Here is a 19,532-nt window from a genome sequence, read left to right on the forward strand (position 1 = left end):
TTCCCATGTCATCTTTTTATTATTACAAAATTAAAGCCTAAATTGAATTGAAATGAATTACCATAAGGTAATATGTTAAATACAACTAGTAAAAGAAATTATCCTAAAAGGCTTCAGTCATATCTGTCATTGCTCTGTTTTGAAAATTTTGCAGTAGAGAATATGAATATATTCAACCTTGATTGCAATCTAGTTGATGATATTTAAATAAAAATATTTTATTTTATTTATGATATTTAATTTTTAAATTTAATTATATTTGATTTATGAAGTTTTTATATTACAAATTAAATTATATTTTGGTGTTCAAAATTACGAGAGAAAAAGTTAAGAAAAAAAGATTTGGTTTTTAATTATAATTAGAATTAACTGTGGGGGGTTTAGGGTTTCTTATTTTAATTAATTAATAATAAATTGAAAGTAGAAACTAAATACTGTTAAGAAATATGAGAAAAAATGAAAATATTTATTCATACCCAATTAGAAAAGGAATACAGATGGCGCCACTGCTTCATACAATTATTTTTCATTAGAAAATTCGACTGTTAAACCTTTACATAACCCATAGTAAGTCTTATATGCAGAATCCCATGTCATGTGTCATCGTTGGAACAGTTGAACTTTAGGAATTAGTCTTAATAGATATTATAGATTTTTTTTTGAGAAAAAAAGACTATATTGATTAATATAAAAAGAATAGAGGATAATTTTTTTCTTTAATTTCAGATTCTATTCCAAAGTTTAGATATTATAAGAAAGGGGTTATAATGATATTAAATTTTATATTATGATTTCTTGATAATACTTAATAAAATAAAATTAAGAGATAAATAAAATGTTGAGAATTCAAAGAATGTAATCTCATACTAGTGTCAGGGGGCTAGAGTTTTTCTCTCGCGAACCGTGCGGCCTTAGGCGATCCGTTCGTCCAAACTCGCATAAGTCAGCCTTAACTCAAGTGAGGATTCTTATAGAACTCCTCCAAGGCACCAATTGAAGAGCGGAAGCGATTTATGCCAAAAAAAGCTAAATCAAATAACAACAGAATGCCACAGAAAAGAATGCACACAAGGTGTTTGAGTAAATGCTCTCAGAACTCTATTACTCTTAAGAATTCAGAATATAATGAAATGAGTACAAATGAGGGGAGACTCTCTATTTATAGTTGAGCTCCCCCAAAACCGACGGTCAAGATACATTTACATCGACGGACGAGCTTAACAGTATCCCTTTATTTTAGGGATTTACAAGATAAGCCATATCAAATCAAATCAAATCTAATCTTTACAAGATATGATTCCCTCTATCTTCTAAGATTAGTTACCATATCAGCCTAAGTTGCCATGTCATCATTATCGGGCCAACCAGGCTTCAATCTGATAGGCTTCTCTAATAGGTCTTTGAATCGAGCCAACTCTCGTGGGCTAAATGTTCCCCATCTAATCGATAGACCTCCATGGGGCGCATCTTGTGCAATGGTCACGGGCTTTGCACTCTGGCCCGTGACATTCTCCCCCACCCATTCTCGCAACGCCCTCGTTGTGACTTCCGAATGGCCCTGACTTGATTCACCTTTGAACCCTCTCGTTGCCTTAGCTTTTCCCTGACTTGCCTTGCAATCAGGTTGTCCCTTCCTTCGGAACCTTTGCCTCGGCTTTCGTTGCCTCTTCACTTGAACCGTTGCACTCGTTGGTACATCTTGTTGGCAAGAAGTCTCCGCTCTACCTTGCCTTAACTTTGACTTGTTCGCTCTTGAATGATCTTGATTCTTACATATTGGCTTTGTATTGCCCACAGTCCCTTGGTCTCTTTGCTCATGAACTTCGAAAGGGCCCCTACGACCTTGCCAAGCTAACAAGTCAGAATTCAAAACACTATCAAAGTGTTCGCAATGTACCTTACTCGCAGCATTTACTCGTCCTGATTGTTTTTGCATCACTCCCTTTTTCTTGAAGCCCGATGCACAACCCACATTTTCCAAAGGTGTCGGCCCCACAGTCGAATCTGCAGGCTTCATATCGAACTCTTGCGCCACTAACACTTCCGAAGGAGCTTTCGTAACTACCCGTTCTATCGAGTCGATGTTCCTCCCATACGAAACATCCTCGACTAGTTGGATTGACGACAACACCTTTGCCCCCATTTTCATATTTCGATGCACCGGCACAACAATCTTTGTTAACGGACCGGTGATAATATGGATTTGATCGGCCCATGGATACAAAACTGTTTGAATCCTGTCAATGAAGTTTAAGCCAAGTACATAATCGTAATCATCTAATTCGATTACCTCAAAGTCTTCCTTGCTCTTCCATTCGCCGATTTGTAGCTCACATTCTGAACTACACCATAGTTGGGGCCTCCTCGGAATTTACTGTTTTGATCTTCTTATTTGATTTCCTAATCGGCAGACCAAGCTTCATTGTAGCCTTTTCCGATGTGAACAAGTCCGATGCTCCCGTATCAATAAAAGCACTCCGCTTCTGACCCGCAATGTTGATGTCTACAAACATCAACCCTTCTTTACCATTCTTCTTCTCAGGAATGAGCACCATCGAATTGACCCTCGATGGCCTTTCCTCAATAGGCTTCGCCTATTTCGGCTCGTCACTTCTCTTGATAGCTGAAACTGAAGATACCTTTGGGCAGTCCCTCTTCATGTGCGGTCCTTTACAAAAGTAGCACCGTAACTTTCTCCTCCTTTCTTTCGGGCTATTAGGTCTCCACTTCCCATTTCGTGGTTTCCTATCATCACCATCACTGCTACTACCATTGCCATCATAGCTTTATCCATCTTTATCCTCCTCATAGTACCCACCATTGCCCCTCCTGTTGGGCTTGGAAGATTCAAACCTGTCCCTTCTCGGAGCAAGTTCCACTATGGACTCTGCTACCATCCTGGCTTTGGTAAGTTCCCGAACTCCTCGACGTTGCAATTCTTGCTTCACCCATGGTTTCAACCCATCTGTAAAGGAGAAAAATGCTTCTTTCTCGTTCAAATTAGAGATCTGGAGCATGAGTTCACTGAACTCCCGCACATACTCCCTAACCGTACCCCATTGCGTTAGCCGTCGCAACTTTGCTTGAGCTTCATCCTCGGCACACTCAGGGTAAAACTGTGCTTTAAATTCACTTTGGAACTCCTTCCAAGTCCCAATTTCGGTCCCACCACGTCTCACATCAGTGGACCTACGTCTCCACTATAACAAAGCAACATCAGTGAAATACATAACAACAGTGTTTACCTTTGTAACATCATCCTCGATGTTCATCGCATGGAAGTATTGCTCCATGGCCTAAAGAAATTTGTCCACTTCACTTGCAGACCTTGCCCCTTTAAATGCCTTCGGCTTGGGCACATCCATCGCTTGTGGCTTCGGATTTGAAGCCATCATTCCATTCCCTATGGCAGCCTTGAAAATCTTGAGCTCCCTCTTAAGCTCATTGATCTCCTCCTTCAAAGCTATCACCATAGCCTCAAGAGCATCATCCTTCTCAGCCAGCTTATTCTCCGAGGAACCGATAGTATCCCATGCAAATTCCCTGAGCTGCTCTTGCAATGTTCGCAACCCATCATTGTGTCTATCATCGACATCGTCGATCCTCTCCTTGGCGTCCCTCATGGACTCCTCGAGAGTGACAACTCGATCCTTTAAAGCCGACAATAAGTCCCTTGATCGGCTCACTTTTTTGGCCCTTCCTCGGGTCTCCATTGGCTCACTCTGACCAACAACTTCTTTCGACATCCCAACAGTGCCTTCGAACCAAAAGCTCTGATACCAACTGTCACGGGGTTAGAGTTTTTCTCTCGTGAACCGTGCGGCCTTAGGCGATCCGTTCGTCCAAACTCGCCTAAGTCAGCCTTAACTCAAGTGAGGATTCTTATAGAACTCCTCCAAGGCACCAATTGAAGAGCGGAAGCGATTTATGCCAAAAGAAGCTAAATTAAATAACAACAGAATGCCACAGAAAAAAATGCACACAAGGTGTTTGAGTAAATGCTCTCAGAACTTTATTACTCTTAAGAATTCAGAATATAATGAAATGAGTACAAATGAGGGGAGGCTCTCTATTTATAGTTGAGCTCCCCCAAAACCGACGGTCAAGATACATTTACATCGACGGACGAGATTAACAGTATCCCTTTATTTTAGGGATTTACAAGATAAGCCATATCAAATCTAATCTAATCTTTATAAGATATGATTCCCTCTATCTTCTAAGATTAGTTACCATATCAGCCTAAGTTGCCATGTCATCATTATCGGGCCAACCAGGCTTCAATCTGATAGGCTTCTCCAATAGGTCTTTGAATCGGGCCAGCTCTCGTGGGCTAAATGTTCCCCATCTAATCGATAGACCTCCATGGGGCGTATCTTGTGCAATGGTCACGGGCTTTGCACTCTGGCCCGTGACACTAGAATATAACATTACAAGTTGTAATGTAACATCAAACCAACCGACTTAATTCTAAGTAATAATCAAAATAATATCGAAATACTAAACTTTGATGAATTGGAGTAAAGTGGTTAATTTCAATGAATTAATGAAATTAATTTTACGATTATCCAAATAATTTCAAAAAATTAAAATGCACCAGTTCCTAAAAGAATCCTTCCATATATCCAATCTCTCTACTCAGCAAAGGAAAAAAAGAAGAGGGTGAGCAAGTTGTTTCTTTACTTTATATTTTTGGTTAGGTGAAGGGTGAAAGCATGAATTGCTAACTTTAGCTTTTCGTTGTTCCCTTGTTTATTATGCCTTCCTTTTTACACATCACCAGGTGAAGCTGTTCTTTACATTTGAATGGGATATAAATTATTTGCAGCACCGTGCGTGCGTGTGTGAATGCCGTACATCAACTGCCTTAATAGCTCCCCCTCTGGTTTTTTCAATTCTATATCTGGTCAAATGATGTTATTGAACTGGTAATATGCCACTCTGTGTTTTTCTTTTTCTTACCAATCTTTGGTAATCTTATACCTTAATCCCACATAAAACAACCAATCGAAGAACGATATAATTAACTGGAAAGGCCACAGTTGAAGGAGACCAATTTGGTTACTGAAATTCAATTATGAAAAATGATTTTCCACTAGCCAAAGTAAATTTCTCGGCTGAATCAAAAATGAAATTCTGGAGCAAGGAGATGTTCTGTAAGACTGAATATTGGGAAGTGGAAATCTATATGCATTCCTCTTACTTTTCTCTTTACATTTACAAATGAAAATTTTTAAGTCATTGTTGGCAACCGCATTTCGGCCAAATTCTAAGCAACAATTCTTTTTCTTATCTATTTAAAAGTAATGATAAATCAACTCTAGCTTTTGGATACCCTTTATGATGTTGACTTTGCAATGGCATGCCTCTATTTGGTTTCTTTTGCCTACATGCGCTAATGAGTTGGGTCGGATCAGAATTCATTTAAAGTATTTAGATTATTTTTTAAGTTTAGGCTCGGCCCGAAAATGAGTTTATTTTTTTACGCCTGATCTAATTTTAAAAAGGTAAACTTGAGCTCGGCTTGATCCACCCATATTTAATTTTTTAATTAATTTTTATTTAAAAATATTTAAAAAAAATATAATACTAAATACACTAAAAAAAGGCTAAAATAAAAGTTTTCTAACATGTAAAAAAATATTTATATAATAAACACTACCATACATATAATAAATATTTTATTATATTAAAAAACACAAATAAATATTATAATGTTTTATTATATTAAATACAATTCTTAAAATTTTATATTTTTGGTTGGATTATTTAGTGGTAAGGTCTTTTTTTAGGTTTTGGATAATGGGTTTAATTGTTATCGGGTTAATGATTTAATATAAATATATATAATTATTATTTAACATGTAGAATTAATATTTTTTTAACATAATATATTCAAGCTGGGCTCGGACTCTAATAAAAAAAATCTTACCCAATGCCGACCCATATAGAAAACGAGTGCTAAATTTTACTCAAACTCATTTTTCGAACTTCATATTTCATTTTTTAGACAAATCATCCAACCAGGGCGGGTTGCACATACATCAGCAGGTATAGTTGTGCCTAACCCTACCATCAAACGCATTAAAACCAATAGTTTGACTTATTTGATGTTAATATGTATTTATTATACGAATTATATCATAGTAAATGTTAGGTTTTCCAAAAGCAAATAATAAAAGATTGTGAAAATCAGGACATTACAACTTTACAATCTTTTTATCAACCTGTTTTCTCACTTTTTATTGATTAGACTCTTAGGTGCTTGATCAAAGATTATGTCTCTTTTTTTCTTTTGCTTGGATGCAAACAGAAGCATGGATTAAATTTTCATCACCTCTATAAACAGATCATCAATTACAATTTCTTATAACCATTTTTTTTGGCCAAGAATTTATTACAAGAACTGATTAAAAATTGGCATAGCATGTTTACTACTAATAAGTCAATGTCAGCAATTGGTATTTTGAGATAGCAGATATTATTTTAAGAAAATGAAAAGATGAAGTAGCTAGTCATGTAGATAAAGAGGGAAGACCGTGTGAAAAAGTTTAGAACTTTCACACTGCCCTTTGTCTGTGTGCATGGCATTGGCGTGGCCATCATAATATTCATTTTGTCTCACTTTGGACCACTGCCCACTGCCCTCTGTTATCATTTGCTCTTTCTTCTTTTTTTTAATATTATAAACTATACTTTATTTCCTAAGCTTTTTCATCATAACTTAACTACTCTTGCTTATAAATAATCAACAAACAAATCATCAAAATCACTCAAATCCCCCCCCCATTCTCTCTCACTGTCTCTATATATATGCCCTTATTTCTCTCATATTAATCTGTTTGATAATTATTGAGATGAGTAGATTAGATCAATGTGTTTGTTTGGGTTGAAGAGGTGGATGATTAGATTACGAGGGTGGCGTGAACCTACAAGCAGTTGAAGCTGCCAGCATGATCTAAACTTCCTTCTCTGTTGAGGGATAGATGGGATCATGTGGTAGCTTCACCTGTTGTTGGGATCACGAGCTTGATAGATATTCACCACTACATCATCATTTCCAGTTTTCTCCATCATCACTGAAGAAAGGACGTCATTAGATCATCTTCTATTGCAGGCTGCCCCATATATGCATTTTCATTTCTATCTTTCTATTTTAACTCTTGCTTTTCTTGCCTTTTTTTAATTTTTTATCTTTTGGTAACTTTTTCAAGGCTTGGGTTTGAGTTTGACTGTCCTTTTTTCTGCTTTCATATTATGTGTCAATTGGGTGCAACCGCAGCAGCCGGTTGCAGGTTTTAGTCCACATCTTCTAGAGGGATTGAATTACTTCTCACATTAAGCAGAAAAATACAAAGATCAAAGCATTTTTTTATTAGGGATATGTTTGAATCCGTGATCTAATATGAACAAAAACTTAAGCAATCTAAATCATTTGTCCCGGTGACTAATGGATAAAAAAAAGAAAAAGAAAAAGGGTCATAGAAGGTTGAGCCATGCAACAGGACCAAGTACGTGGTACAGCATATTCCCCCATTCATCACTTCTTTTGGTTGTTTGGGGATGTGTGGTTGGTGTTGGAGGGAATGTCAAAAGCCCCAAAGAAGTTAATGTTTAGGGTTTTCAGTCGCAGAGTTTCTCCCAACTCTAAAAGGTTACTTGGTAGGTACTTTTGAGATCCCATCTTTATCCCTTCAAGCATGGATAGCTTCTACATTTCCCTTGTCTGGACCTTTTTTTTTCACAATGTTCAATGGCTGCTTTACCATAAAACTACCGAAAGAGAGAGAAAGGGGAGAATGAAACATAATATAATATTATGAAACTTGGTAGTAGTTTTTTTTTTCTTTGAATAAAAGGTTCATTGGGTAATTCATTAATCCTTAAGCCACCTTAAGTCCTCTAACCCACTTAAGCCCATGTGGCTCAAAGAATCTTTTAGCTTATTACCCATTCAGACTACATATTTAAAGATAACAAAAAAAAACCCCTAAGTTCAGACCTCATTTAACAAATAGCTCAACAGATCAAATTATTACAAAAATAATTGAGTTTCAGAACTACTGCATAAGAGTCACTCTCGATCTCTATGTTGCAGAGCTCTCCTCATGTGCAAACTTTAGTCCCATTAGCAAGGCTTAAGTCTTCGCCCATGTGGCGCTATGCAATCCGGCCATCGGCTGCACAATGCGGACCCTCATGAGTTCATTCAAGTTGTCGAAACCATTTTTTGAAAACAAAAAATTTAGATTGTCGACTCTAAAAAAAATGAAAATTTGGGAGTCGCCACCAATCTTTTATTGAGGTGTGATTGGATCACCTAAAAAAACGGCTTTGGTCTACGAGTTTTAGAAAAATGGATCCGGGAGTCAGTTACGTACGAGGAAGGATTAGCACCCTCGTAACGCCCAAAATTGATACCTAGTTAATTAATTAGTATCTTAAGGTCGAGAATTTGGAAAAAACGTAATCCTTAGCAAAACTTAAAAGGCTACGTATTAAAACCCTTATTATTTCAGAGAAAGAAGATACCACACCCAATGCGTTAGGGCACAGCATTCTAATTTTCCCCAAAATGAATTGGGCCAAAATACTTTTACAATAAAACTTTAAAAGAACATCCACTCATCCAAGATTTAAGAAATCACACCCAATACGTTAGGGCACGATTCCTCTAGAATCCCAAACTCGGAATATTTCCTTTACTTTAAAAGAACATCCACTTATCCAAGATTTAAGAAATCACACCCAATACGTTAGGGCACAATTCCTTTAAAATCCCAAACTCGGAATATTTCCTTTATTATTTTTAAAAAAATCTTCATTTCGAGAAATCAATGCGTCACATCCAATACGTTAGGACACAACGTGTTGAATTCCCAATAATGAGTTTTTATTTTTTTTGATTGAAGAGAAATACTCGATTGTCGGATTTAACGAAGAAAATCGGAACCCAATACGTTAGGGCTCAATTTCCTTGAAAATCCTAAATACGAACATTATCTCAATTTTAAAAAAATTCTATCTTTAAATTTGAGTAAAAAATGATGTAACGTGATTTTATACATACAAATGCTATAATAATAACAATAATAAATACATCATCGACATAAAATAATATAAGCAAATGAATAAAACGAAATAAAAAGGGGTAATCCATGACATGCAAAATATTAAATGTAAACACAATTATACAATGGATGTGATAGCAAACAAATAAATAAGGATCAAAAGATGTACACATGGAAATTATGAAGATTAAAAATATACATATAATTTACAAATAAAATTTTAGGTTATAGAATTTATATATAAATAGAACACATAATATACTTATGAAAATAAGGAAAAAAATAAGTATATTTTAAAAAAGAAAAAAAAGGTGAGTATTTAATCACTTAAAAACGTAAATATATACATATATATATATAAAAATATTCATTTAAAAAAAAGGAAAATATTCATTTTTTTTAAATATATATATATGTGTACATATAAAAGGAATATATATAAATAAAAAAAATTAGAATAAAAATAATAATTACACTATTAATTAATAAAATAAATAAAAAGAACATAAAAAACTAAATTGAATTGCAATTAAAAAATCTGGGGTAAATCCACAAATAAATAAAAGTAAAAGGACTAATTTGAACGCGCAAGTTACATAGAGGGGCTGGAAGGGAAATTTTCCCTTCTCCTCTAAAACGGCGCCGTTCAAAAGGATTAGATTCGAATTTAAAATAAATAAAAGGGTAAATTAAAAAAATAAAAAAAAACTTAATTACAAAAACATTAAAAGGCGGAGGGGCTAAATAAAAATAGATAAATAAAATTCGCAGTGGTATCACCTTCTCCTTTTTTTTAAAATCGTAAATAAGTAAAAAATAATCGAACGAAAAAAATAGTAAGCCACCTTTAAAAAACTGCCAATCGTTCTTTTTTTTTCTCCTCCCTCCCTTTTCTCTTTTTTTTTTGCAATGAAGGGAGAGGCCTCTATTTATAGCTGAGCCTCCCCAAATCCAACGGTACAGATCAGTTACATCAACGGCTGAGATTAAAGGGTATCTACAAATTAAATCTCTAAGATTACAAAATCATATATTCTAAGATTGTATATCATATCTAAGATTATATATCATCTCTAAGATTGCATAGCATATCTAAGATTGCATATATCATATCTTGGATTGCATATCATATCTAAGATTGTATATCCTCAAAAATTATGTTTCCATATGTGAGCCCGGGCTAAAATTGGGTATTACAGCTGCCCCTCTTTGCTCGTTCTTGTGTAACAGGGACGAAGCAAAGACTTTAAAAATGCCCGATTTTATCCGGTCTTACTGGATCTTGGTACTCTTCCTCTTTAAATAGCCTCATTCCTTCCTACTGCATCTTCAGAGGTATAGGAATTAGTGCTTCAATCTACTCCACTGCAACTTTAGGGAGATAAGACTTGCCATCTTCAGTCTGCCTCACTGTAACTTCAGGAGGATAAGACTTGCTTCCTTAGTCTGCTCCATTGCAACTTCAGGGAGATAAGACTAGATGCGATCTGCTCTCTGTAACTTCAGAGAGATAAGATCTGTGATTTTAATCCGCTCTACTGCAACTTCAGGGAGATAGGATTATCGGCTTTAATCTGCTCCACTGCAACTTCAGGGAGATAAGATTTGCCATCTTCAGTCTGCCTCATTGTAACTTCAGGAGGATAAGACTTGCGTACTTAGTCTTGTCCACCGCAACTTCAGGGAGATAAGACTAGATGCGATATGCTCTCTGTAACTTCAGAGAGATAAGATCTGTAATTTTAATCCGCTCCACTGCAACTTCAGGGAGATAGGATTGTCGACTTTAATCTGCTCCACTGCAACTTCAGGAAGATAAGATTTGCCATCTTCAGTCTGCCTCACTGTAACTTCAGGAGAATAAGACTTGCTTACTTAGTCTTGTCCACCGCAACTTCAGGGAGATAAGACTAGATGCGATCTGCTCTCTGTAACTTCAGAGAGATAAGATCTGTAATTTTAATCCGCTCCACTGTAACTTCAGGGAGATAGGATTGTCGGCTTTAATCTGCTCCACTACAACTTTAGGAAGATAAGATTTGCCATCTTCAGTCTGCCTCACTGTAACTTTAGAAGGATAAGACTTGCTTACTTAGTCTGCTCCACTGCAACATCAAGGAGATAAGACTAGATACGATCTTCTCTCTGTAACTTCAGAAGGATAAGATCTGTGATTTTAATTCGCTCCACTACAACTTCAGGGAGATAGGATTGTCGACTTTAATCTGCTTCCCACTATCTTGGAAAGATATGATTTGTTGTCTTCGATCTGTTCCACTACTGCTTAGGGAGATAATATCTACAATATTCAACCTACTCCACTGCTGCTCAGGGAAACAAGGCTTGGTGGCTTAAATCTGCTTCCCACTATCTTGGAAAGATAAGATTTGTCGTCTTTGATCTGCTCCACTACTGCTTAGGGAGATAAGATCTACAATTTCCACCTTCTCCGCTGCTGCTCAGGGAGACAAGACTTGGTGGCTTAAATCTGCTTCCCACTATCTTGAAAAGATAAGATTTACTGTCTTCGATTTGCTCCACTACTGCTTAGGGAGATAAGATCTACAATCTTCAACCTTCTCCGCTGCTGTTCAGGGAGACAATGCTTGGTGGCTTAAATCTGCTTCCCACTATCTTGGAAAGATAAGATTCGCCGTCTTCGATCTGCTCCACTACTGTTTAGGGAGATAAGATCTACAATTGTCACTGATCTGTTCTCTGGGGAACATGACCTGTATAATGAACCTATATTATGCCTAAGATTAGGATGACATGATCCAAATGCATCAAATGCTCCTAACTAGACATGTGCGAATGATGTTTGCATGAATGTTTTTTTAAGAGAATAATCCCACCTGGGTTGTCATTGTTCGAAGGTTATTAAGGCTTTAACACTGACGTGCTACAACGCTTTCTTGCTTGGCTGGCTTTTCTGAAGAAATATTTAGTCAGGTTGCCCCCACTGTAAACTTCAAAGTTTAATCCATTGGGGCGCAAAAATTCATACCATTGTTCTCCCACTGTAACCCAAGGGTATGTGGCTTTTCTTCAATCCTCTCCTATCACAACTCAAGGATACATAATCTAAATCTTTCTGGTCTCTTACACCATTCCCAGGGTGTCGTACCAAAGGCTCATGCGCAAATGAAGGCTCTCTTCCCTGAGGTAACCTCTTTCTATTGCCCGGTGATCATTACTTTGTCACCCACCTGGCGTCTTTTCATTTTGTTCAATCAATGTTTTTTGACAACAAAATCTAAAGAGATAGTCTTTATTTAGACTCTTCCTTCTCAGATTTCTAACCTTTTTAAAACTTGGTGCGTTCTAAACAATAGTCATGTTTCAGGTTCCTGTATTATTTAGAAACTTCTAAAGTAATATGCAAAACCTCCATTGTGAAAGTTTTATTAGTCCATTAATCATTATTCCAATGCAACATGTTTGCTAAAAGGGTATAACAATGGATGAGAATACAATTGGTTCTGAGCATAGCTCGAAAGGAATAAATTATCAACAAAAGTAGATAAGGATAGCAAAGAAATTGATTGGGAATGTGTATCTTGGAAAAGAATGAAGTATTCCAAGAATAACAAATTCAATATAAAAAAAATTGGATGCCCCAAATATCGCAGCTTGAACTTCTCTGTACAAACTTTCTGAAGACCCTCTTGAGTTTGACATGTGTTTGAGAGATCTACAGTACTCTGTCGATGCCTCAAGATGTCGTCTACCCTTTCCTGTTGATTCAAGTATAGCAAGATCATCATATGCCCCAATCTGATAAAAATTTGAACTGCTCTGATCACCTCATGCCCCATTTTGATCAATATTTGAGCCGCCGTTTTCGGGTTTTCAACTCAAATCCCCTTTGGTCTCAAGGCGTCCTTTGCAGATTTTCACATTGGCCTCTCCTTTTACTTTTACTTTTTCTTTTTTTCCTTTTTCCTTTTCTTTTTCCTCTTTTTTTTTGAAATATTTTTTGATTGAATCTGAACTCATAGGATTAGGCATGTCCTTGTTATCCCTTCTGATCGACGCTTTTCCAGATAAGGCCCTCAATATAAGTTCCTTCTCAACTTGGATAATATTTTTTTTTGTATGGGAAAGATCCTCTTCAATACCAGGTCCCTCTCAAGGAGTTCTCTAGTGCGGACCTTTTTTGTGAGCTCGCATCATTTTCTTTTGGCGCATTTGACCATGATGGATAACTTTGAACATTCCTCTTCAATTAGATCTTAAAACTCAGAGTGAAAGAATCTTGCCTTCAATAGGCAAAACCACGATAGGCCCAAGAGAAAGTCATTGCCCCGGCAGAGTTCTTTTTTTTTTGCCATCTTTTCTTTGGGCAATATAGCATTAATCGTGAACAGACTGTAAACTTTTAATATTGTGCTGTTGTTCAAATTTAGTACATTATCAGATATGATCCTTTTGGCATTCTATATGATTCTTCAAGAATTGACATACGAAGCAGCTTCCATACATTTAGTAAAGTAATTGACGATCACAAAGATGAATTGATGACCGTCAGACTCTTTTGGCGAGATCGACCAAATGACCTCCATGCCCCACATAAGGAGAAGTCATGTACCCTGATAATTTTTTGTAGGGTGAGATCCATTTTCTGACTTGTTCTACCATCCTTAATAGGTCCAGAAATAGGCTACGATCTATGATATCTTCAAAATTATGAGATCCCTCTAAACACATGTCTCTCTCAGAAGGAGATTCTGAGTCAGTAGCAGCGTCACTCATGTCATTGATATCTGAGGACCCATAGTAATTGCAAAAGAATATACAAAAAAATATGTGAATTTACGAATGATTATTTATACAATATAATTATGAACGAAAGAATGATATGGAAGAAAATCCAAAAGAATGAAAGAATAATTACTCGCAAAGAATGAAAAAATATTGGCTCAAATGCAAAGATGTATGTTATTAGAATAATGATGTTCAGACATGAGCCTATTTCACAAAGGAATTCCTATCGTTTTTAGGCTAAAAGCAACAAGAATGTTCTGAACATTACTCTAAACAAGCTCTAAAGACTACAGAGATTTCTTCCGCAATCCAATTACTTAGAACATTCCCAAATTTTATAAGGGCAGACATCTAACAAGGTCCCTTTTCAATTGTGTCTCCGTATGTGAACACTTCTCAACACCTCTTCATATATTGCATTCATACCATTATCAATCATGATTGGGTAGCGAATTTCCTGCATTAGATGAGTCATCCAACTTGATAATACCCATGTTGATGAATTTTTTAACTAGCTTTTTGAAGGCAATGCAATTCTCTATTGAGTGCCCCGTAATTCCCGCATGATAATCGTATTGTGCACCTGTGTTGTACCATTTAGGATACGGGGGCTGTGGAGGTTTCACATGTAAAGGAGCAACAACATGCATATTGAATAAGCTTTGATACAGCTCCTTGTACGACATTGAAATTAGCGTGAACTGGAGCTTTTCAGTACCTGGCTTCACATATGATTCTTGCTTTAAAGAAACCTGATGGCTGGTGGTTTCTATCTTTAACCGGCCCACAACGATTGGTCTTGAGTGGCCCTTGTTATATCTGTCTTTATTTTCCCCCTTATTCCCTTTCTTCCTTGAGGCTTTTATAGTATCTGGGTGCTCTACCTTCACCTGTTTTATTTCTGATGAATTGTCAAGAGCAACAGGATTGAATTTTGAGTTTGTCAGGCGATATACTGGTGTCGATGTACCAGTCAGATATTGTCGGGATCTGATAGTAAAGAGTGCCTCTTGTGGACATGTGTCTGGTCGGGCCTGGACACTTATCAAGGTAAAATCTAGATAATATATAGGGTCCTTATTATCATCCCCAAAGTGAGCCTCTGGGCTTTTCCCTTTACCCAATAACTGGGTTAGCTGGCTCATATTTATTTGGAATTCTAGCATCTGGTTCCTCATTTCTTGTTAAAATTCAGTCAATTGCTCTTGCATCTGTATTTGCATTTGCTCTATTCTCTCCAATCTTTGGTCCATGCCTCCTGACTTTGCTCGGGTACTATAACAGTGTTCGGTTGATTGGTTGGTTTCCAGATTAACTGAGGAATGATGTAAATTAATTAGAATCTTTTAATGTTTTTAAATGCATATGAAGTAATGCAATGCATGAATGCAAAAAGATGTCAATTTTGATTCAATTCCATATAAGAAAACCTTACTAGAAAGCAAATTTCTTTACATAAAGCGAATTACAAGTAAGACTTTGCCTTAGTACCCGGAACTCTGATCTTCCTAAGTAATAAAACTAATTCTTGCCCCCGATCCGATTCTAATTCATACTTCATACTCAGCATGTCAGCCTGTACTGCTAAAATCTGTACGTAATCAACTACTTCTCGAATCTAGACCACAGCTTCCTTCATAAGATGATCTCTGCTCCTAACTTGACTCTGAAAGTGGTGGAGCTGTTCATTATTACTACTTTCGTTTGCGTTCAAGTGCTTGATCTGGATCTCACAATTTTGCAGCGTCGTTTCTAGCTCTTCCAAAGAATGCACTTGTTGTCCCTCTTTTGCTTAACTCGTGCAGCGACCCACTACTCACTCATCTCTGTTATACCTATCAGCTTCTTTGAAAAGGTTGGCACATTTACCGTTCTCGAGTAAACTCTATCCACTTGAAACTTTGAACATCGGAGTAAAGCCATATATTTTTCTATCATAGGTACCAAATCAACATTCCCAAACGTGAAGCAACTGTAAGTAGGATTCCAAAACTGGGCGAGGGCTCGAAACAAATGTTTGTCTACCTTTACATTAAGCAAATAAGGCAAGTCCCCATAATTGTCGTAAAATAACTGCCTAGCCTCATTATTCCATTGATTCCAAATTTCTTTCAACTCCTGAAAATTATTTTGAGTTACACTGATGCGAGTAAAATCCCATAATTCTGATACATACCCATCGGCCAGGCTATCACCCTTTTCTTGCTGCGTTGTTTCAAACCAAGTTCAAACAGCCGCATTGTCCTCCACTTTATCAAGAAACCCTTTTTCCATGTCAAGCTTTTTATCTAGCAACCGAATTTGAACTGACGCCTTTTATGATGAAAGGAAATGCCATGTCATGCAAACAAAATAAAACACAAAAGGTCAGTGTCATATAATAATATAATATATAATCAATAAACAGTAAAACACCTAATCGGATGTCTACTAGGGTTCAGTATAGTTCTACCTAGGGTGGATTCCTAAGGTTCATTATATGAAGTTTGGCTTCTAGGGTAAAGGTACCCGAACCAGCAGATTCCTCCATCCTCACCCATTATAGGCTCATATGGATCGAGTTCGGTTCAGGGGAATACATTTCCCTATGGCTGCACGGAGATGAAAATCTCACAAAGACATAGGTACGGATGTATCCCGGAAACAATCCACTACCCTACACGGAGGTGAAAACCTCACGAAGGCATAGCTTTTCACTCCCACTTAAAAGGGTAAAAATGTTCAACTCATGAAATGTATAATGCAAACAATATTTAAGGAATAAGATAATGAATGCGAAAGGATGTTATGATTTTTTTAAAAAAATTATTTTTCTCGACCGTAAGACAAAAATTAATCAACATTGTGGCTCGACTCTCTTCTTTTTTAAAAAAAATAATTCCCCAGTGGAGTTGCCAAGCTGTCGAAACCATTTTTTGAAAACAAAAAATTTAGGTTGTCGACTTTAAAAAAATGAAAATTTGGGAGTCGCCACCAATCTTTTATTGAGGTGTGATTGGATCACCTAAAAAAACGACTTTGGTCTACGAGTTTTAGAAAAATGGATCCGGGAGTCAGTTACGTACGAGGAAGGATTAGCACCCTCGTAAATCCCAAAATTGGTACCTAGTTAATTAATTAGTATCTTAAGGTCGAGAATTTGGAAAAAAACGTAACCTTTAGCAAAACTTAAAAGGCTACGTATTAAGACCCTTATTATTTCAGAGAAAGAAGATACCACACCCAATGCGTTAGGGCACAGCATTCTAATTTTCCCCAAAATGAATTGGGCCAAAATACTTGTACAATAAAACTTTAAAAGAACATCCACTCATCCAAGATTTAAGAAATCACACCCAATACGTTAGGGCACGATTCCTCTAGAATCCCAAACTCGGAATATTTCCTTTACTTTAAAAGAACATCCACTTATCTAAGATTTAAGAAATCACACCCAATACGTTAGGGCACAATTCCTTTAAAATCCCAAACTCAGAATATTTCCTTTATTATTTTTAAAAAAATCTTCATTTCGAGAAATCAATGCGTCGCATCCAATACGTTAGGACACAACGTGTTGAATTCCCAATAATGAGTTTTTATTTTTTTTTGATTGAAGAGAAATACTCGATTGTCGGATTTAACGAAGAAAATCGGAACCCAATACGTTAGGGCTCAATTCCCTTGAAAATCCTAAATACGAACATTATCTCAATTTAAAAAAAAAATTCTATCTTTAAATTTGAGTAAAAAATGATGTAACGTGATTTTATACATACAAATGCTATAATAATAACAATAATAAATACATCATCGACATAAAAATAATATAAGCAAATGAATAAAACGAAATAAAAAAAAAAGGGTAATCCATGACATGCAAAATATTAAATGTAAACACAATTATACAATGGATGTGATAGCAAACAAATAAATAAGGATCAAAAGATGTACACATGGAAATTATGAAGATTAAACATATACATATAATTTACAAATAAAATTTTAGGTTATAGAATTTATATATAAATAGAACACATAATATACTTATGAAAATAAGGAAAAAAAATAAGTATATTTTAAAAAAGAAAAAAAAGGTGAGTATTTAATCACTTAAAAACGTAAATATATACATATATATATGAAAATATTCATTTTAAAAAAAGGAAATATTCGTTTTTAAAAAAAAATATATGTGTACATATAAAAGGAATATATATAAATAAAAAAATTTAGAATAAAAATAATAATTACACTAGTAATTAATAAAATAAATAAAAAGAACATAAAAAACTAAATTGAATTGCAATTAAAAAATCTGGGGTAAATCCACAAATAAATAAAAGTAAAAGGACTAATTTGAACGCGCGAGTTACATAGAGGGGCTGGAAGGGAAATTTTCCCTTCTCCTCTAAAACGGTGTCGTTCAAAAGGATTAAATTGGAATTTAAAATAAATAAAAGGGTAAATTAAAAAAAAAACTTAATTACAAAAACATTAAAAGGCGGAGGGGCTAAATAAAAATAGATAAATAAAATTCGCAGTGGTATCACCTTCTCCTTTTTTTTAAAATCGTAAATAAGTAAAAAATAATCAAACGAAAAAAATAGTAAGCCATCTTTAAAAAGCTGCCAATTGTTCTCTTTTTTTTTTATTTCTCCTCCCTCCCTTTTCTCTTTTTTTTTTTGCAATGAAGGGAGAGGCCTCTATTTATAGCTGAGCATCCCCAAATCCAACGGTATAGATCAGTTACATCAACGGCTGAGATTAAAGGGTATCTATAAATTAAATCTCTAAGATTACAAAATCATATATTCTAAAATTGCATATCATGTCTAAGATTATATATCATCTCTAAGATTGCATATCATATCTAAGATTGCATATATCATATCTTGGATTGCATATCATATCTAAAATTGCATATCCTTAAAAATTATGTTTCCATATGTGAGCCCGGGCTAAAATTGGGTATTACACAAGTCATGCACAATGGCGCCCAAGCTCGCATGTTAGCTCGACGAATCATGGACTGCATGTTAATCTTATGGTTAAACTCCTGGAATAGTATTCAATTATGGCCGCAAAACAGAGTAACGGCCGTATTGTAACGGTTTTAAAAGCTATCGCACCGCAATATTGGCACAACGTGATGGAGGAATCGCATCATGATTGTTGTAGTAAAAAGCCATTACATAACACTGCAACAATTCTCTACTTAAAGAATTTGATCTTTTATGTTACAAAAATTATAAGGAATTGACAAATTAGTCGAAGAAGTTATATGGAAGGAGAAATGGAAGCTAAATGTGTGAATTTGGGGGAAGGTAAGTTGGAGTTGGAGGTGAAGATTGGGACATTAATGTTTCAAGGAGGAAGGTGTATTGAAACTCGAAGACGGACGGTTTGGTTGGAAAACATGTTTGGAAATTTTTTTCCTCTTCTTTTCTCGAGAAAAAAAAAAGAAAAAAAAAAAAAGAGAAGAATTCAATGATTGATTTAAATTTCAATGTAGTAGAGTAATTAAGGTAAATATGTTTAATTAATGAAAAATTAGATTCCTTCAACAAAATAGGTTTTTAAGGGTTAAAAGAAATTTAAGTGGTTAAAAAAATGTTAAATAGTTGAATAGAGAAGATTATTTTTAATTAAATTAAATAACCTATATGAAAAGATTGTGGACTTCAAATGTTAATTTTATGGCCATACCGTTAA

The sequence above is a fragment of the Gossypium hirsutum genome, chromosome D11, assembly GCF_007990345.1.
Source record: "Gossypium hirsutum isolate 1008001.06 chromosome D11, Gossypium_hirsutum_v2.1, whole genome shotgun sequence".
Taxonomy (NCBI): domain Eukaryota; kingdom Viridiplantae; phylum Streptophyta; class Magnoliopsida; order Malvales; family Malvaceae; genus Gossypium; species Gossypium hirsutum.